Here is a 4,101-nt window from a genome sequence, read left to right on the forward strand (position 1 = left end):
GGGTTAGAACTTAACTTCCCTAAGGCCTAGTTTCCTCATGCTGGCAGTGTAAGTCATTTTCTACAATGAGTCAGTAAATACGGTAAACTACAGTCATGTAAAATCCCTGTCTTTTGCAGAATCTAGCAGATGAATTTAGTCATTCAAATACATTAAAGTTTTACTCTGTTTAAATTATAAACTGCTGTGTTTGCAATGCATAAAGTATAAGTTTTGTATTTATTGGAGGATTGTTAGTAGACGTCATAAAAAAAACTGCAAAAATGCCATAAATGTGGAGGAGACAAAAAATTTAAAATTCTGTAAGAATTCACAATGTATGCAATTTGTGAATTGGGAATGCTAATCTATAGTTAGTTACTCAGATAAGATAGAATATATATACAAACACACAAAGATATATGCATTAAACACATGCACAAGCACACAGAAATACATACACATAACACACACACACACGTACATCCCTGGAACCATAATAAATTTATTTAACATTGATAGAACAAGAAAGCACAAAATAATTTTTACTTTTCATCAGTTTTCCAGATGCTCCTGATGACAGCCAGGGTTGGAACCTGCAGATATAGTGAAAACTTCTCATTTTATAAAAAAGCAAATCGAAGTCTAGAGAAGTGAGGTGATTTGCAGAACCATTTATGTGTTTATTTACACAAACACATTTGAGGGTCTACTATTTGGGAAAGAAAAAAAAAATGTCAGGGACTTTAAATACCATGAAGAGAAGTAAAGCTGAGAAAGGGGAAAGGTATAATGTTGTAATGGAGTTTGGACATATTTAAGAGGGTATAGTGTGTACCTCCATGATGAGGTGACATCAGAGCCAAAAACTGAATGAAGTGACTAAATGTAACACCAAGAACTCTTTTCAGAACCAACCACTTTTAAAGATGCACAGATGATAAAGATTGCCAGACATCTGAGTAAACACTCTGCTCTGAAAAAGAGAACAAAATTAAAAAATACTAAAAGAAAGTGAATGGAAACTGAGATTGGGGAGACAGAAATTTTAAAAATCTAATTAATAAATCCAGAATTTTCCAGAAAACCACATTCTAAAAATGCAATACAAGAATCAACAAATAAAAGTTGAGCAAAAGTTAAGTGAAAGAAAATATAAATTGGTGATATCTTTGTCAAAATTACGTTTAAATGGATCTTTACTAAAGATTTTTAATTGAAAATGCATTTAGGGAAAATAATCAAGTGGAATTTTACAAAGAAATCATTAACATGCTTTTTAAATATATACACATAATTGTATTACTTGAATTTAAACAATACAACAAGTAACTGTTACAAAATTTTCAACAAAAAAATAAAATATAAAATGTAAAAATTGCTTCTAAAATAGCTGTTAAAAGTTAAAACTGCAATTCTAGAAAATGAAGAAGAAAATTTCAAAATAAAAGAAATTTTAGCAGTAGCACTCCACCTGAGTAAATTTTGTGAGATGTCACAATATGCCAATTTGTCATCAACTCTTTGCTTTACAAGTTTTCTCTGTTAAAAATGTAAAACAAACAAATTAAACATTTAGTTTAAGAATTTGTTGGGCGGGGGGGTTGTCCTTTTTGAGACCGGCCATACCGCGCTCAGCCAGGGAGCGCTGTGAGCGCACCGGTCATCCCTATATAGGATCCAAACCCGCGGCAGGAGCACTGCTGCGCTCCCAGCGCCGCACTCTCCTGAGTGCGCCATGGCTCGGCCCTAAGAGTTTGTTTTTAAAGACTGTTACAAGCCCAATGAAATCAGAAGTTAATGATTTTTCAAAATACACAGAATTTTAACAAAAATGTAGTTTACTTAAGCTGGTTAACACATCACAGAAAGGCAGGGTTTTCAAATGTTTAGTATATTCACACAAATGACACACCACTGCATAGAGATTATTTACTTGGTGAATTTATGACATTTCAGGCCTGAAGCACTGCAAGATGACAGATTTGATTTTGATCATATGCAAAGTATATACTCATCTCATAGATTTCAATGGAAAGAGATTATCAAGTGTTAAATTTGTGAGTGCATACAGAAATCTGCAAAACAGTACATAGAAATGACAGAATTTTTATATATGTAATATATATATTTAAAACTATTATTATCAATAATATTAGTGTTTCATTTAAATATTTTTCAATGTCTTCCAAATGTTCTCCATAATTAATGCCTACCATTTTCCTATCACTAATTTTTATTGCAGTATATTACTTTGTTCTAAATCCAAAATTGAAAGCTGCTGATTTTTTGCCTTCTTAGCAATTTTTGCTTGTTCATCAAATTAACCAAAAGTAATTTAAAAAAAAAGAAAAAAGAAAAATTCAAGTGCCTAGTTTTCAAGAAAAAAAAAAGAGAAAAAGGCATTTACCACAATTGGAAAAACACTGATTCACCAGAACACAGGCTGTTCCCTGCATCTTTTCCCTTCTTATGGCAGTAGTTCATTGGTAAACCAAGTCATGTAAGAGTGCAGGCTGAGTCTCATTCCTATGCCCTCTCCTCAAAGGAGGAGGGGACCAGAAGAAAAGGTCCTCTTAGGGGATAATTATGGGACATGGGCTTAGCCCTCAAAGATGTGAGGGCTCTGACCGGTGGGAAGAGACTTCTCAGGAAGGAGGAATGGGGAAGCCATTCTGAACCTGGAGCCCCACCACCCATTGTCCCATCTTGTCCAGAAAATTCTGAGGGGCTGTTCTGGAACATATCTGGATGATGGAGGTCGAAGGACAGTTCAGGCTTTGATGGTACTCTGGTGATGCCTGTTTTGTAGAGACAGGATGTTAATGCTCAGCATCTGGGCTGTCCTGTGGTCACTTGAGTTGCCTGGTTGAGCCCAAGTGTTGCCTGGTTGAGCCCAAGTCTGAGCCCAAGTCTCTTTTTACTAGGGAGGAGGCAGGAGAGGCTGAATGGCTTCCAGATTCCAGATTCTGAATCTCAGTATCTTTGGGAGATACTGGAAATTCTGGTGAGGATCCTGGGAAGACCTCTTGCCTGGTGCCTGAATGCTCCATGTGAAGTACTGGATACATTTATGTTTGGCAGGAAAAGAGCTGGTTTTGAATTCCTGCTTTTTTTTATTATGCATATTCATGTGATACAAAGCTGACTGTCACAACTTGTGCCCAAGATTTAATGACCAGACCAATACTATCAGCATATACATTACCACCAATTGTGATTATTCACCTTGTCCGCCAGCCAAATAATCCCGGACCTCCTTCCCGTTCCTCCCCTCCACTACCCCACCCCACATCCCTGGGTATGCTCTCTCTCTCTGCAAGTCCATTGCACCACTGTGGTCTTTCTTTCCTTCCTTCTTTCTCCTGTAACTCCCACTTATGAGTGAAAATATGCCGTATTTTCCCCTCTGTGCCTGGCTTACTTCACTCAACATAAGTTTCTCCAAGCTCAACCTTGTTCTTATGAAAGGTTTCATTCGTTTTGTGGCAGAGTAATATTCCACAGTGTATGTATACCACACTTTCCTTATCTATTTGTCCATCTATGTACATTTAGGTTGGATTCAACTCTTTAGTATTGTAAATAGAGCTCTGACGAACATGGGAGTGCAGGTTTCCCTTGGGCATGGTGATTTCCATTCCTTTGGGTATATACCTAGAAGTTGGATTGCTGGATTATGTGGTAGATCTCTCTTTGAGAAACTTCCACACCGTTTTTCCTAATGTTTGTACCAGTTTACATTCCCACCAACAGTATAGGAACTTTCCCTTCTCTCCACATCTTTGCCAGCATTTGTTATTCTCCATCATTTTAATTATAGCCAGTCTAACTGGGTGAGGTGATATCTCAATGTGGTTTTAATTTGCATGTCCCTGATAATTTTTGATATTGAGCATTTTCTTAAGTGCCTGTTGGCCATTTCTATGTTCTTCTTAGAAAAATGTCTATTCAGCTCCTTTTGGCCATTTCTATGTTCTTCTTAGAAAAATGTCTATTCAGGCCCTTTACCCATTTTTTAATTGGGATATATATATATATATATGTGTGTGTGTGTGTGTGTATATATATATATATGTGTGTATATATATATGTATATATGTATATATATATATATATATA

The sequence above is a fragment of the Galeopterus variegatus genome, unplaced genomic scaffold, assembly GCF_000696425.1.
Source record: "Galeopterus variegatus unplaced genomic scaffold, G_variegatus-3.0.2 Scaffold7692, whole genome shotgun sequence".
Classification (NCBI taxonomy): Eukaryota; Metazoa; Chordata; class Mammalia; order Dermoptera; family Cynocephalidae; genus Galeopterus; species Galeopterus variegatus.